General features: G+C 43.1%; 1 long non-coding RNA gene across 2 annotated transcripts in view; it reads left to right on the top strand.

The window, feature by feature from the left end:
* The window catches only part of LOC118494476, a 57,371-nt gene extending 42,599 nt beyond the window's left edge, over window positions 1-14,772 (top strand). The window contains exon 3 of one of the 2 annotated variants that reach the window (XR_004896627.1): window positions 13,761-14,772. This is a non-coding gene — a long non-coding RNA (uncharacterized LOC118494476). Of the gene's footprint in view, window positions 1-7,545; window positions 7,781-13,760 lie in introns of those variants that run through there. The other variant, XR_004896628.1, reaches the window with a different exon arrangement.
* Window positions 14,773-17,610: the final 2,838 nt, after the last annotated feature.

Below are 17,610 nucleotides of genomic sequence, written 5' to 3' on the forward strand. Positions count from 1 at the left end.
TGCCTGCTGATTGGAGTATCATTCCTATCAGACATGCACCAATCACAGCCATTCTCACATCAAGGTGGTCCTTTTAAATGTGACTCCCTCCTCACTGGTCCCTGCTACACTGACGCTGCTTCACTCACTGCTGCTTAGGGTTGGGCAGCATTTGGATTTTTACCGATATTGATGCTAAAACAATGCTTTTAAAACGGTGCCGGTGCCTAAACGGTGCCTGAACCGATACCGAAAGCTTAAAAAAAAAAAAAAAAAAAGGAGCACAAAACAGTCGGCGACATTAAATAACAGCTTGTTTATCGCTAAGGCCATATGGTCAAATATAAATGCTTGTAATAACAATAAATTATAACAATAACTTATTTCACCAGTAAATTGCTGGTAAACAACAATGCAGCGATGCTTCTGTTGCCTCGTCTGTTTCGGAGCATCAGAGAGCAGCGCAGGTATTTAAGTGGCACCAAAATGAGGCACTGAAATCTGCGTTGCTATTCGGTCCGATAGATACCAGTCGTTAAGGAACTGGTGTAGTATTAGCACCGGGTGTCGGTACCCAACCCTACTGCTGCTGCTAGCAACGTTTTGCCTCCACCACCCCAGCCTCCACCTTCCTAGGTCATCCAGCCTCCACCTTCCTAGTACATCCAGCCTCCACCTTCCTAGTTCACCCAGTCTCCACCTTCCTAGATCAGGGTCCTAACATGACTCAAAGTATAAAATGGTTTTCAATGTCTTTCTTTTGGCTCACTCTTTTTTGTTTCTGCATGGTTCAATTCAATTTTATTTATAGTATCAAATCATAACAGGAGTTATCTCGAGACACTTTACAGATAGAGTAGGTCTAGACCACACTCTATAGTTTACAAAGCCCCAGCAATTCTAGTAATTCCCCCAAGAGCAAGCATTTAGTGCGAAAGTGGCGAGAAACCTCGGACAGACCCAGGCTCTTGGTAGGTGGTGTCTGACGGTGCCGGTTGGGGGTGTGGTGAACAGTGGCAATAATAGTCACAATAAAGATAATGGAACAGTGACTACAAATGGTAGTCATGGTGCTCCCTGTCTCAACTTAGCATGCGGCTTGGCTGGTCCAGGGAGCATTATCAAGAACAGAGCAATCAGCGCCAAGCATAACTGTTATTCCCTTTGTTGCAATAAATGGTTAAATTTATGACAAGAGTGTTCCTGACTGAACTGTTCATTTCCCAGAATAAGCAATGGTGATACAGGTGGGAGTTGTCCCATCTCTGCAGGTGCAACAAGATATCAATCAAATCCCAGTCTGCACACAGCCCTGAGAAGAGCTCCAATCAGCCAGAACTGAAAACACCTGTTGGCGTGTCTCAAACTCTCTCAGCTGGCGCTGCGTGAACATGCAGACCAGACCAAACCAATAGGTACCTCAGCTAAATCACAGGTCATGTTTCTATATCACTCATTAACCCAAAAATCCAATTTATTTAAAAAGTGATACAGCTGCAAAATTCCACTTTCTTTTTTTGCATGTTAAGGACTGCTGAGTTCAACATACATAACTAAATCCTGCATACCTCACCTATTATGCTAAGTATCCTTAAAGATCAATTGTCCAAAAATGGTTGCTATGGGCAATTACTTTGTCATAGCCATCATCATCTTTGTAATGATTGCCTTCTAAAAAGCAGGTAATGTTAGAGGTAATAACACTACATAATGCATAATGAGGACAAGCTTCACTGAGATGCATTTGTCATGTCTACCTGTCTACAGAATAAAAGTTTAGCTCCCTTTGATGTCTAAAATGGACAGGTTGAAAGTTTTCTTCCAGTTTTGGTAATCAGACAATTATTATTTATTTTTTTACAAAAACAAGTAGAAGAAACCGAGAAGTTTTACAGAACTATACACATCTGATCCGATTTGCTCTCCATTTTTTTGTCGTCACCAAATTCAGAGTGAACTTTCACCGCTCAAAGTATATTTATGATCCTAGAAAGTTATCCTGTCACAAATGTCACCTTTTACATCCACGGTGGCACTCTGGATGCTACCCTCAACGCTAATGCAGTCACTGTGGGAACAGCTAGTTCAGTAATATCAGAATTGTCATTTGGTATCACAACTTTAGTTTGATTTTGGCGAGAACTTGTCCAAAAGTTTGTATTTGGGAGTCGAAAAATTATTTCTACAGACTTGTTTCGTGGCTTTTGAAATCCTCACCCAGGCTTTTTTGAAATTGATCGTGAATTGCATCACCTTCCAGTCCTCAAAATGGCAGGCCTGCTGTTGTCTGAGAGGTCAGGGGGCCAATCTGTGCATCAAAATGTCCTGCAAGCCCTAATGTGACGGTGCACCTGCCTTTGCATTTCGATCCTCACACCCCCAAACCTCACACCAGACATCGCCATCAAAGAGCTCGGCCCGCGCTGACTCACAGGCAGCAACAGCCAGGACATCTGTGGAGTGCTGGCAGCTCGGTGTGTGTGTGTGTGTGTGTGTGTGTGTGTGTGTGTGTGTGTGTGTCTGTGTGTTTGCATCCAGACAGTGTGTGAGACCTCACATTCCACCCAACACTGACTCCTAGTCAGACTGTGTTTTGCTGGCAAGCAACTGGGAGCCGTGTTACAAGCCGGCCACGTCGCAAGCGGAGGCCTGGGGCTGCATCTCTGCCCTGGGAATCACTTTTACAGCATCCTGCAAAAAAACGTACACACACATGTACTCACTCGTAGTTTTTGTCGCACTAAAAACAGGCACACACACGTAAATACTTTACACTCAGGCACCCTTCGCTGCATGAATATTCATTTGCAACTGTGATGAGCTGTGACTTGCTTTTCCTGGCAGGGCTCTGGGACCACATGGCCGGGGTGTTAGAGGAAGAGAAAGGCCGTGTCGGAGCCTGTTACTCAGGCCAGTCTCATTCAATTGGATCCAACCACGATGGTCGGATTTCTCAATCTCAGATGGATTCCAGACGTTCCCTCAAAAGCCTGCTCCTCCTCCTTCCTTCGCTCTTTGATTTCAAAAGAGGGACTTTGGGGCTGGTTAAGGCTGCAGGGCGAGGGGATATCTGTGTATGCGTGTGTATTGTGCACATGTGGACATTTAAGAGAAGAAAATGGAAACCATGTCGATGAAATAGGTGCACCTTGCTCTACATCTCAGCACCTTTCTCAAATATGAACCAGTGCTTCTGGGTAAAGAAAAAAAAAATTCAGCCCCACTTTGACGAGATGTTGCTTTTGTGCGGGCGTCGGCACGGAAAAGCTGGCATGGCCAATCATGGCTGAACAATGGCGCCTTTCCACAGCCGCCCATTGTGCACAGATCTTTGCATTGTTGGGTTCACTCCTCACCCCCTTCGCCACTCACGCCCAGCCAGCTGGCACGGAGATGGCAGCGCCGTTGACAAGGTTCACAATACCCCCTCCAGTCCACGCCACAATAGAGGGACATGGACACAGGCACCTCTATGGCACACAAGAGGCTGAGGAGGGGATACTGGGGCCTCACAGGCAGGTGGTGCTGCCAACGTCTCTGTGATGTGTTGGTAGCTTTCAGTGCTGACAAGGGGCTGGCGGAGAGGTTTCTTCTTTTAAAATCCACATTGTTCATTGGGGACTCTAGAGGATGAGTGTTTGTGTACTGTTTTTTTTCTGAGAGATGGGGAGCTTAGTCTTCTCTCATTTTTACTGCACACACATGCAGCAGAGAGAGATGAACGCATGAAATCCACCTTCTTCCTCTCCCTGTTGGCCCCTCAGCTTATTGCATTATTGCACTGACTTGAGACTTTTGTCAAAGCTTATCAATAAGGGAAAAGTGGCAGATTCACGTCTTGGCAAACTGGTGGGGGAAGGAAAGGAAGGTTTTATTTTCCGAGAGAGGCAGAATGCGGAGGTATTTCAAGTCTCGGAGACTCTAAGTGACAGCTGGATGCCAGTGTGCTGTTCCTCAAGTCCTGATAGGGTGTTCGCAGCGGGTGTCGTATTTGTCTGGGTACTCTTACCAGTGCCTGAGCTGCTGGTTTGTCATTTCAAGGAGCTTTATTGTCTCTGGGAAGCTCTGACTGGGTTACAAACACTCAGAAGAGTGTTTGACAGCAGTGTCAATAAGAGAAAGTTGTTGTGGCCATTTGATGGTCTATTATATTTCTGCTCTAAAGACTTGCAGATGATGCATCCTTTATTTTTTTTAGCCCTATCGTATTGTAAGGGAGCTTTCATATGAACTAATCTGTTTTTTTTTGTATTTCTTCCATGCTTCTTCCTTTCTTTGCATCGGTGTTTCGTTCCATAACGCCACACAGTACAAGCATGGCTGTTTGATTGGTTGTTTTCTGTTATTTATTCATTTCCTTTAATGGCAGGTTGCAATTTAAAACCTTTTCACCCGTGGACACCCACAATGTCAAATGTTAATGTATGTGCTTGCATAAATTCTGAGCAGTTCTGTTGTCCGTTGGCGGCTGTGTGTGAATTTCATTACTGTCAGGGAGGTAAACAGAAGGCCAGTGGCAGCGCCAAGATGGTTTCGATGTTGGGATGTTCCGCTGGTTTGGTTTGGCAGCGCGGCCATGTGGCTGCGGTGACATTAAGAGATACCTGATTGGGGTAATAGTCATCCTGAATCATAGCTTTATACAGTATTAACAGTGATTTAATTTATTTAATTATTTTTAAGAGCTTGTCTCCATATGTTGTATTAGAAACATTTTTAGCCGCAGCAGCATGACTATGCACAGCAATGTCCACTAGCATGTCTGTATAGTCTTGAGTTTGCTTAAATGATTTAGCAAGAAAGTATGCTAGAAAGTTTTTTTGGGGGGGGTTTTATACAAAGAAGACAAACAGGAGTTGGTAATTGTTAGCATGTTAGCTGTACCTGCCAAACAATGCCTCCCTGGTCTGGTCCACTTTCAAGTTCTACTTTAAGTTTATTTTCTTACTTTCTAATCAGTCCATCCCTGTGGACCCCTCCCCCGCCCTTAATCTTACCCTCCTCTTTCCTCCACTTTTCCCCTTCAACCCATCCTGCCCCACCCTGAAGGTTCTCTCCTTGCTGCTGTCAGTTCAGCACTTTTAAGAGAATTGGTGCTCTTTGAAATGCATATTCTGCATGGCCCGACATTGGCATGTGTACACTGCTGAGTAATTGTGGAGAGCCAAATGTTTAATTACACATGGCAGGCCAAGCAGCGGGAGGCCACACCGCAGCGGGGCTCAAAAACAACGGCCTAGCTTCTCTTCTCTGTCTGACGCGCCAATAACAACCAGCCCCACCCCTCCTCCAAAAAACATACTGAGAGTACAGACGGCAGGCCGAGAGGCGGTGAAGGGAAGGGAGGGAGGAGAATTTGTTTTCATGTTTATATGTGTAAAAGCAGCTTTAACTCTTAATTTCCCCTCCAGTTGATATCTGTAAGATATCCTTCATGTGTGGATTTACCAAGCTGCAGTTGCGTGCCAAGACTTTACGCAACAATACAGTTCACTGAGCAATGCATACCTACGGTACAAGGTGTGCAAACACTCAGCCTGAATATGTTCTTCTGCTGGATGTGCTTTAAGCTTTGCATTAGCCCTATGGTGGTCTTTGGTCTTCTCAGCAGGCCTGGGGTTTGCCGTGGTTCTGCTAATGGATCAGGACTGGTCCTGGGGAGCTGGGTAGAGGAGGTAGGGACTGGGGGCAGGGCAGGGAGACTGGGGCCCAATGTCAGCAACCCCCGGGTGGCGGGAGGAAGTGCAGAGCAGCAGGGGAAGTGGGAGCACCTGTGCAGGTCAGTGGCAGCCTGTCAAGCTTAACTAATTTTGAAATTGACCTCCGACCTCCATTCCCACGGTGCACCGGGGGCTCGGGCTGAGAAAGGTCTGGTCTCTTCCAGGTTGACTCCTGCTTCTAATTACCGGGTAGAACAAAGTTGTTATCTGATTAAGCCTCCTTATAAAACCATATCATTGATTGTATCCTTTGCTCGGTGTCGGTACAAATTAGCCCATTAACACACACAACAGGGATGTGGCGATTTAATAAAATGAAGCTAAAGCTGATAATGGTTGCAGTTCCTTGAGTGGTTGACCTACTGTGAGGGATTAGCAGGGCCGTCTCTCAGCCCTACACTGATACCAACACTCTATACACACACACACACACACACACACACACACACACACACACACACACACACACATACAGGCAGTTAACTGCTTGCATATCCTTTGTTGACCCTAAATTCTACATTAAAGGTGTAAAAAACGCAAAAACTTTATATTTTATGTAGATTTTATTAGTAAAAAAGTCACTATTTACTTTACGCTTCTTACCATATGGTCACAGTTGATGACTTTACAGCTTGGTGATTGGCTAATCTTGCATGTCAACATCAATGAGTTGGTGAAATCAGTCTAATCTGTTTGCGGGAGCTGTTAAAATTTTCTCCCACATGCAGAAGCCTTCACATACAGTACAGTACACATGTGTGAACACCTGCGGACATGCGTGTGTGTGTGTGTGTGTGTGTGTGTGTGTGTGTGTGTGTGTGTGTCTATGCACATTGAAGTCTGTATGAGTCTGTTTCTGTCTGCTGGTGTGGTCTGTGTCTATGTGCCTACAAGCTCTAACATGCTCAAACAATCACATAACGATTAAACCGCGGCGGCCCCTCAATTTTCAGCCGCACTCTGTGTCACGGGGAAAGCCGTCTGGCGAAAGGAGCACTGCCAGATGTCTGGATGGTACAGTTGTGTTATATTGAAAGAGGAAAAAGCATTTACTCATGTACTTCTTAGTAAAACCATTCTGTATATTAGCTGTCCTGCAAGTTGTCTTTAAATGATTCAGCGGTAAGCCATAACGTTTGTATTTTTAATGCATATTCTTTGTTCTTTTATTTATTTGATTGACAGTAATATACAGCAAAGGCTGTAACTAACAATACACTTAATTGTCATTTAATCCAACAGTTTTTTCAATTAATCATAATATAATATCCAAAAATAGTTTCTGAGTCAAAGTGAAACTTAAAATTCCAAGCTGGAACCGGTAAATATTAGGCATTTTTTGCTTTTCAGTTACTTTGTTACAAAAATGATAGTTGTTGATTTTTTTCGTCAGTTGGCCAATCAATGAATTTTGATTGAGTTTTGGTTTGATTATGTATTTTTTTTCTTGAGATGGATTTCTGTCTGGCTGTGGTGTTTATGTACTGTACTTGCCAGACACCATCTGTCAATCAAACAGCGGTTATGGGATGTCCTTATCCTTAGATTTCCTGTTGATTAAGTCTCTACAGTTTTTTTAGCAAGTGGTCTTTACTTTGCTGCCTTGATGGCTTTCTGTTTCACGATGTGTACTCTTTTTCACTTCAGTTTATTCCAGGCTACCTGCAAACATTAGTGACATATACTGTACTTCACTTATATATAACATCACTTCTTGTGTTTAGAATGACAGGCTTTCCTGAACGGGCTGTAGGTTGACTCACAAATCAACCAAAAATGGCTACAAAACCTTCATTTTTTAACTTGAAGTGTCATCACTCTCCCTTCACCTTTCATTCCTCTGCAGTGGAAGGACGAGTATTAATTTTAAGATGTGTTTTAAGGTGGACTGACCAATGAGCCTCCTTGTGGAGGGCACCTGAAGGATGGCAAATAGTAGACAACAACATCCGACAGCAGGCTTACTTTTCATCCTAATTGTCAGAGCCCTTTGTCAGGGAGCAGGGACGGCCGGAACGTTTGGCATTCTTGACTTCCTGCCAACTCTCTCTCTCTCTCTCTCTCTCTCTCTCTCTCCTCTCTCTCTCTCTCTCTCTCTCTCTCAGTATCTAGTTCTCTCAGTATCTATCTTCCTCACTGGCTCTACCCAGCACTAATAAAAATGTTCCTTGCTTGTCGTTGCCATGGCGAAGTGGTTTATTGCCAGACGTGTTGTGTGTTGACACATCCTTTTGCTGTGCAACCGGAGATGTAAACGCTATGAAGAAAAGGAGGCTGGCATTGGCAGATTGCTACTGAGAATGTCGTGAAGGAGGACAGGGAAAACCTGATGATGACCTCTGGTACACACGTGCAGATGCAGAGACACAAAGTTGTTGAAGCACCTGCAATCATACATACATAGATGTATCCACACGCTTGCACACAGATGTTGTGGATCTCGTGCAAAAGCGATTTTTATTTATGTATTTAAATTGCTTTAGTGCTGCAACATTAAAGTCAGTGGTTGAAAAATAACTTAGAAACCTTCATTTACTAAAGTTCTGCACTTAATTACAATATTGAGGTACTAGTACTTTACTAAAGTAATTATTTTTGCATGCTTCTTCCTATTCTACTCCACTACATTTCAGAGCAAAATACTATACTTTTTTATTCTACACTCTACATGTATTAGACAGCTTGAGTTACTCTGAATATTAAGATTTACTTAGTCATGTTTATAATGCAATGTTATAGATGAAACCACCAGGATACAAAGTAGGTCAAATTAGCTCCACCTGGCCCAGCGACAACAATAAAGTGCTGCTTACACATGTATCTTAAATTACTTTTACTTCATATGTCATGGAGGTTTTTTTACACTGTGGTATTGCTACTTTTACTGAATACTCCGAGTACTCTGTCTATTCAGGTAGACATTACGTATTGATGTGTTGTAGTTGTTCCAATATAGATGCAGTTCAGAGTATGCAAATGTACATGGCTTGTGTATATGGTTCTGCATATGTGCCCTTACAGATGTGGGAAGAATCATTTATTTGTTATTATTTTTGCTTTGGAAATACACCATACTCTATAACAATAGTAACATACAGTACCCCTCAAATATTATAGATAAGCAATGGGTTATCACCCATTGCTTTTAGGAATATCTTTTATCAGCAAGCAGGTGAGAAATGATTGGAATTGTGCATCATCTGAGGGGCTTTAAAGGCCCAAAATAGCTGTTTTAACAGAACAAAATCATCATTTTTTGCAATGTTCAAAGTTGCCTAAAAGCATAATGTGACAACCTTGATTTTTGCAGTTTATGAAAACAGAGAAATTGCATCAAAAATAATTTACGAGCAAGCTAAAGCCGAGCAGTGGTGTCTGAGTTGACATTTCAGAGGTTTTCAACCATCAGTGACAAACACAGACAGACACTCACACGCACCTCCTCTTATTTCCCACAACCATAACCCCTAAATCTCAGCATTCTCCCTTCATTGTTCCTCCGCTGCTACTCATTACCATCATAAAGGCTGCGAGGATATGCATGGTTTCATTCACAAAATCATCTCCCAGTGTATGGGCGATGAAATCTAGGGAGGAGTAGGAAGAGGGGAAAAAAAACTTCCCCGGGAGCAACAACTAAACGAAAACAGCAGTCTCAACCCAAAGCGTGTTCACTCAAGCAGCGACTCCCAGAACAAAGGGGCTGTTGTGTGTTTCCAACAACCCTGGTGTTGTACGGGGGGCTTGACCTTAGCTGAGCTTGACCCTAACCTGTAAGAGAAGAGGTTGTTTGTTTGGAAATGACACATTACACCTCATGTGTTGGACGACAAAGCTGCTGTCAGTCACTGCACCGCGTAACATCTTTGATTCTGGGCGTCACGGATTCTCATGAGCTGGGCCACATTCAGCTCCGACAAAACGTAGCAACAAGTTTTTTTTTTTTACTGAAACGGGGGGTGTGTTGAACACCCTGTTGTGTGCACAAGCGCTGGGCCTTTTTATTACCATAAGTTTACATGCACTTCTCTGCTGATTGGGTATCACATGTGACATAGTCTATATTCATGACCTTCCACTTCCGGGATTGCTCCGGTGCCACCGGAAATTCCGCCGGATGTCCCTCTTTTTGGCCAGATGTCCGTTACCTTCCGCTTTCTTTGTGTTGGCGTTCTAAACTCCGGTGGCTTTATGAGGACTATAGTTAACTACTCCTCAGATCTCTGCAGGGTAAATCCAGACAGCTAGCTAAACTATCTGTCCAATCTGAGTTTTCTGTTGTACAACTAAAACAACATGTGAACGTACACATGTTCCACCAAAACAAGTTCCTCCCCGAGGCTGTTTTGCAGAGGCACCATGGCTCTGTCTGGCCCAAGACAATTGTGAACGGTTTAACCCTCTGAGACTGAGCTCTTCGTACTCAACAAAAAAAACGACATCTCTGATTCATGACTTAATAATTTTATAGCCATACTGGGTGCTGTCAATCTGACAATTGAGATTTCCATTGGATCAGAGTGCTGTCACTTGGCTGCCTGTTCTGCCAATTTTTCCAGCCCTTGTCACATGAACAAGTAACATTTCCATGACAACTATCCAAAATTGGATAAATATAATACATACATTTTTTTCTAACTTAAGAAAGAGCATAACATCCTCCAGCCAACGGGCTAGCAATGGAGGTGTGGTGGATTTCCACCCTAGAAGGATTCTACGGCGGGCAAGCACAGAGGTAAATGCAATAACATCGGACTGGGCTCTAGTAACTGTTTCTGAGAGGATACCAAATATCGCAATCAAGGGGTTCGGTTCGATGGTTATATTGAGAACCTCAGATAAAATTTTGAACACACCCGACCAATATATTTCAAGGGAAGGACAGGACCAAAAAGTGTGAGTAAGATTAGCAGGGTAAAGAAGAACACCTGCTACAGCTTGCATCAGCTCCTGGATATATTGCAGCTAGCTTGGCTTTACTGTAATGTGCTCTGCGTAACACTTTAAACTGAATAAGTGCCAAGCGGGCACAGGATGATGATGAATTGACTCTCCCAATACTCTCCCAGATCAATTCCCAGCTCCATATTTTCTATGCTGTATTCTGATAAAATAACCCCCCCGACTGATTATTGGTGCTACCCCACTTCAAAAATCTCCCTTGGTCACCCAGTGCAACAGTGTGGTTAAGCTTGAGCACTATGGCACGGAGGAATAATATACAGTAGGCTTTGGCAATATTTGTGAGTATGATCAATTCATTTGGGTTTAGCTTTTTTCGTGGGATTTGTCGACAATAAGAAAAATATAAAACATGGCCAGCCTTATCGTTTAAAAATATATATACTGTATAATATAACCTCTGTGAGTGACGATAGGAGCTAGAGGTTGGAACCTACTTTGAATCAACTGTCCACAGTGACTGGTCAGCTGAACTGTAAATACCTTGTTAGTGTTTTTAGCTGTTGTCCACTCTACACTAGTGAGCGAGGCTTCCCCACTGCCCTTAAAGACTACGAACATGAGGCGGCACTCAGTGCATGCTGGGCCTTCAGGCCTACTGGGAAACATAGTAAATTTGAACAATGCTTTCCCCGAGAGAGAAGGCAGGCACAGAGAGAATTTGAGCCTGACCTTCTCACCTTAAGAGTGGAATTAACTGCAAACAGCTAAAGCTACAGTCAACAATAGAGAATATGGGTGAAAAAGAATATACTTATCAGGATATTCTGATTGTTCTGTGCAACGCCTATCAAAATCCACATTAAAGAGTTTCAACATCAAGACGTCTTATATGGACGGGCTCCTGCAAGCACTTAGACAAATGCAATTTCAGTTTATCGGGCAGAACATATTTTAGCAATCATCTCATTTTCCACTTGGTCTCCCTCTCACATTGCCAATCTATATTATTTTCGCATGCCAATATGGTGATCATACAGCTCATCCACTGGAGGGGAGAGGGATTTGCATACAAGTTCTCATGGTAAATGTTGGGACTCAGTGCAGGGGAATGAAAAACAGACATGGACAGACATAATGTATATGCATACATACAGAAGGACTTTTGTTTCAAATTGGTTCACGAACATATAACTTTTGCTTACTTGCAAAAGGATGCACAAATATGTAAAATATAGTGTGTAGAGTGAATACAACATATCCTCTACATTAACACATTATACTACAATTGCAAACATGTATAAAACATATCAAGACACAAAACATCACACATGCTGCACATATTCACGGTGTGTGAAAAAAACATATCAGAAAATAAAAAGAAAACTGGCAATTGCGGCATAACTGCTGAGCAATTCACAATGTATTGTTTAATTAAAGGGTTACAGGGTTACTTAACCTTGGGCTTGGATACGATACATTTTTAACAAGTTGCTGTGTTGCATATTAAGGGTGTCAAGTTTGAAAAATGTGTGCATTATGTAAGTGGCAGGGAGAGTCTAATGATAGACACCATCGAGTTGCATTGTGGGAAATGTAGGATTCAGTGTTTTTGGAGCTTGAACCAAGCGAAAGAGATTACATCAATATGCTACTTGTCGTGTTCAGTGAAAAGTTGTAAAAACTTGAAATGATCAGAACACAAAAATTCCACATTTTCATACATGGACCCGAGTTAATGCATCAAGGTATAGCCTGCTCACATATAAATAAGAATAACCATTTCAACTCAGACACTGTCCGTATACACAAATTGCAGTTCATACCACATACCGCTGCCCTAGCAGGTACATTCCACATTCACAGAAAATTAAAACTCTCTTGCAATAATTAATGGAGAAATATAGATAATTGCTTCCCACTTCTCTCCCAGTAGCTTGTCTATGTATGTATGCTTGTTTAAATATTTCACTTGTGATATGTAATATGCAGGGGGAGTACAGCAGTAAAATAGCCCTCAGATGGTGAGCTTGATAATTGTAGGGTGCAGTTTTCTTTCTCTTCCCCACTCCTTCTCCTCTCCCCTCCCTTTCGGTTTTGCGCACCTTGCAGACCTGCGTTTACCACTGACTTCTGAATGCCTTTGTTAAACAGCCATTTACACCCTTGTCCCGTGAATACATTTCCTCGGGGTTGAATTCCATAATTTCTCATGTGCCAACGTGATGGATCGTCCCGATTTTAGATCCCAACTTTGACAAGCAGCCGAGGAGGGACCACACCACTGTGGAGTGGCCTTTGTTTTGCATTGCAGCCCATTTACTGATGGACAATAAATCTTCCCCATGCAAATTTGTATCTCCCTTATAAGTGCATGATGCTTTCTGAAGGTTAACATGGATTGTGATGAAATTTAGCATTTTAGCCACAGAATGGTGTCCGCGCTTGTCCTCACGAGGAAATAAGCCTTGCAGATAAACCGGCAATACCGTCGGGGATTAGTGACGATGAGTGATTTTATGTTGGTTGTTACAATTTGATGGCTCTTCCGCTGTAAATGCTTGAAATAAAACCCATTAAAGTTTTTAGTGTACACTGTCTCTACACTCTCCCGTACTTTTACAAAACCATCTAAAATTGCCCCTTCAGGACTCCTATGAGCCATAATGCATTGTGTGTGCGTGTGTGTGCGTGTGTGTGCGTGTGTGTGCGTGTGTGTGCGTGCATGTGTGTGTGTGTGTGTGTGTGTGTGTGTGTGTGTGTGAGTGTGTGTGTGTGTGTGTGTGTGTGTGATTGAAATAAACCCACCAGCTTGAGTACCTGCAACCCGAGCGCCTGTGCGCAGAAGGAGGCACAACAAAAGCGGGCGGGCCATTCTCCCTCTGATAAACAGACATAATTCAAATGTCAGCATTTGAATGTCATCCTCAAAGAGCCCTCTCCATCAGCGCTCGAGTCATTACAGACGATAGGGGGAGAAAAAAAGGAGGGGGGCATTGTTTCATCTGTTTGAGCTTTCTACCCCACTAATTATTAAAGCGCGTTTCTTCCTCTCCCCCCCCCCCTTTTGAAAATGCACAGAGGGAGAAAGAGATTAGAAGTATTGTTGCCTTTTGACAATTCTATCCACCCCCCTCCCCCTCCCTTCTCTCTATACAGGTTGAGTTTTAATTTGTGGCCGTTGAAGAAACAGAGCCCAGATGGCGAGGCACAACTCGTCATCCCTCTGTCTATCTTTCCTCTCTACCTTTTCTCTGCCTCAGAACCAGCACCGGATAACAAAGATATGCAGATGAGGCCGAAGCGGCGAGCTCTGGATTGGCGCCAGAGAGATCGTCTCTCACAATAGCGGGGGAACAAATTGATGTGTCCTGCAAACTGTGCCACAGTAGCAGCGGGTGACTTCGCGAGCCCCTGCCAAAGCCGTCAGTCTACCGTGCCAGGCGGTGTGCCCCCGGTGGCAAAGTGAGGACATCAGCTGCTGAACGATTGCCAGAGGCCTGTGACACAATATGTAGCATCGGTGTCAACGATGTCATTAGACAACAGAACGATGCTGCCAGCAAACTCATTAGCCTGAGTGGAAGTGACCCAACTCTTGGTATAGCCACAATACGAGCAACAAATGCACTTCTAGAGGATACTTTGGACGCTTTGATAGTTTTCAAGTGCTGTGATTCCTCTCAGTTTGGGAGTTATTGGGGCAGGTTGATAAGATGAAGCATGCATTATAGGACTATAGTGTGCTATAAGTGGTATGTCTACCCTTAGGTGTCGAAAGGTTCAGAAAAACGTGGAAATATACTGTCTGCACTTTGAAACTTTCAACAACCAATAAGTAGGCCTATTTATGTTGGCTTTTGTTCAACTGACTTTACTGTGGCCTAAATGATGATGTCATATGTTCACTGTAGTGACACACATGATGGAAGAAATCGGGGGGGGGAAATGGTGGTTAGAAAAACACCTGTCTGAGCAAATGTCCTCAACCACAGCCTCATCCAGTAGCATTCATGTCTACAGGGTTACATATCAGCATGTCCCAAATTTGTCAAGTACTTCAACAGTACATACTAATTCAATACAGTATGTTCTACAAACTAAGTGTCATAGTATACTTGTTTAGCAGAAAGAATACAAAGAAATCAAAACTATAATGACTGGAAATGATTCAATGTGACAACAAATGCTTTTGTTTTTTCCAAGAGCTGTCTCACCACCACTGTTTAATTTTATTTGATCCAGCTGTGAGCATCTCTTTTTATTTCCTCTTTCCATTGGACTGTGGATCAACTGTACTCAGTATTTATACTGTGTGCTGAGTTTATATTTTTTGTCACTTATTTTCAGTGTGAACTCACTACATACTCAAAAACCTGCTTAGAAGTAGTATGGCGTTTGGTTTTGGGGCATGCCTTCACACCTGACAGCATGTCATGTTGCACGAGACTGTTTGCTTACTTGCTTATTCGCACCATCCTCCAACTTGAGCAGTTAAAGACGTGCTTTTTTTATAATTAATTTATTGTGGAGTCAATATTATTTAATCAAAATCTTCATCAGCTCCTAGAGATATTTGTAACTCAAGATACTGACACTCAAAAAAAGGTATACCACATAGAAATAAATAAATATATATATATTTATTTATTTATATATATATATATATTTATTTATATTATTTATTATTTATTTCTATGTGGTATACCTTTTTTGAGTGTCAGTATCTTGAGTTGAGCACTTGTATTTTTTAAAGCGGCTGTTTTGTATTGGAATAGGTTCACAGGATTTCCTTGGAAATATATACAGTATTATTCCAGCTCTTCTGATAGCCCATCCTCCGTCTAAGTATTCATCTCGACCAGATCATCCTATCTGCGGACCATGCAGGCCTGCAGAGACACCACTTGGCCCCTGGTGGGCTCTCTGCGTCTCTGCCTCCGTCTTTGATGCATAATGAGTCTCCCCGCTTTCTTACAATCAGCACAAATCAATATACATGCAACAAACATGCCTTATCCTCTTCTGATGAACAGCCGGGGTGGGGAGAGAGTAAGAGAATGTAGAGACAGAGCGGGGGAGACGGAGGGACGAAGGAGGGGATGAGAGATAATCATATCTCCACCCTCAGTCAATAAGCCTATGCCTCATTACCAATGCATGAGGGAGGGATGTGGGGGGGGGGGAGATGGAGACAGTATGCACTCACATACTGTCATTACCTTAAATTAGCGGCAGAACATGATTATCCCTAACTTAATGCCACTTTGTACATATATGAAAACTGCCGGGTGTCATCTACACTTTGAGCAGGAGAGTAGTGGACCACATTTGTACTGTAATTACTAGTCACAGAGTATTTATTTTTGGGTGAAAATATTCACTACTTGAGCAGAAGTCGGAAAGATAACTCTAAAAAGGGTCGTGACTGCAACATGTTCCCTCCCACAGTGGTTTTATATTCTAGCAGTGCACCATATTATTATGACTCTAAAGGTCTAGAGGTCTAAAAATTGCACTTTTTATGAAGTAGGAGACTAGCTTATTTAAATGCAGTGATTCAGAATATCAATCCTGATCACCCACAACTCGACAGCAAACACAATGATATGGCCACTGCCCAGATCCAGAGAATCTGCATGACATTTGTTAAGGTGGTATTCTGCAGGTTATTTTGTCTCTGTGTGCTATAATCAGAGGTCATGTGTCAACCAAACAGTGTGAGGTGAACTGAGATCTAGCTTCTTTTTTTTTCGCGTCCTTTGAGATTGTGTCTTGTCACTTAAAACATGTGAATCACATTATTATGATCATCACGTAACTCATCTGAGTCGAGCGTCTAATGGAAGTGGGTGTCGCATGCTGAGCAGATTGTTAAGCCCTTTAAGGCAAATTTGTGATTTTGGGCTATATAAATAAAATTGACTTGACTTAACATTTACTATCCACTCACTCACAAGTTCCCACATTTTATTAGACTGAAAAGTAACGTTCCAACTCTCCAAAAAACTTGCTCCCTGTGCACCAGGTTAGGCAGGAGTCAGCATTTTGGGTAACGTGGAGGTTCATTAGGGTTTATCTTGCCAATATATTTTCCTCCACAGCCTCCATCCCTTCTTCTCTTCTCTATGCAGGCCTTGAACCACAGATCCTCCAAGATCTGGGTTTTTGGCTTTCACAGCTTCCAGGGGCCATCTCTCCTGAGGCTTTAAGGGGGCCCGCCAAGTCCCCCCCCCCAAAGGGCCACTGATCCTGAGGGTCCCTGGAGTTTGCCTCCTTCAGCCAGATTGACAGATACTAATAGCATGGATGCTTCTCATCCCACGGAGACGGCCTATTAGGGCAGAGAGCCGAGGGGAGCCGAGGGGAGACCAGGAAACTAGCCAACTAGCGGGCTGACTTATTAGCGAGATTGGCTAGTCTGTTCGCCACTGTGGGGTGCTGCGCCGATATGTAAATGTCACATCGCCCTCTCCTCCATTCACTCCATTCACTCCTCCATCCATCGTCTACTCCTATATTCCGTCCCAGCCTTTGCTCCCTCCTCTTCTCTCCCTTCATCACCTCCACTGCTGCTCTGCTTCACTTATTCTCTCATCACTTTGTCTACTCTTCCCCCTTCCTTTCCTCCCTCTGAAGGGCAGGTCCCTCATCTGAATTGATCTGTGGAGATTTTGGCTAACCTTCTTCCCCTTGCAAAGAGAGATGAGAGAGCAGAGATTAGAGGTGGGAAAAGGGGAGGAGGAAAGAAAGATGGATGGCTAGTCTTTATGCCGCCGCTGATATAATAATGCAACAGAGCCATTATGTAAACAACGTAGTGGAAAATGTTTTTTAATAAGTGGCCACTGTGTTCTCGGCTTTTAATATGTTTGCTTCCTCGCCTCGGGCTGGAATATGAACTGGACTCTCATTATTATGAGAGAAGAAGATGGTTTAAGATGCGCTACAGTTAATAAACAAAAAGAGAAAGAAGAGAAAAGGGATGAAAGACGCTGAGGATGTCCCT

The sequence above is a fragment of the Sander lucioperca genome, chromosome 24 (genome assembly GCF_008315115.2).
Source record: "Sander lucioperca isolate FBNREF2018 chromosome 24, SLUC_FBN_1.2, whole genome shotgun sequence".
Lineage (NCBI taxonomy): Eukaryota > Metazoa > Chordata > Actinopteri > Perciformes > Percidae > Sander > Sander lucioperca.